Genomic DNA, 340 nt, shown 5'->3' on the forward strand with positions numbered 1-340 from the left:
CCTCAGTATTGAGGGGGAAAAAATCTCTCAGTCTTGTGCTAATAGGAACCTGGAGGGGAGATTGGGCAACTATGGGCCGAGTACCTCCTTATCCTCTTATCTCTATGTGCCTTGATTTCAGTTCTTTATTTTTAATTTTGTTAATTAACTTACTTATTTTTGTGGTACCAGGGATTGAACTCAGGACCCTGCACTTGCCAGGCAGGCGCTAATTCTACTGAGCTATCTCTCCGGCCCCAGTTCTTTGATTTAAAGCTATAGTAGAGACTTCTGCACATGATGCACTATGGAAAAAATGAAAAGCGTGTTCTGGCTTTTCTGGGGTGGTAGAGTCCACACA

This window comes from Octodon degus, unplaced genomic scaffold, assembly GCF_000260255.1.
Source record: "Octodon degus isolate 3935 unplaced genomic scaffold, OctDeg1.0 scaffold00075, whole genome shotgun sequence".
Lineage (NCBI taxonomy): Eukaryota > Metazoa > Chordata > Mammalia > Rodentia > Octodontidae > Octodon > Octodon degus.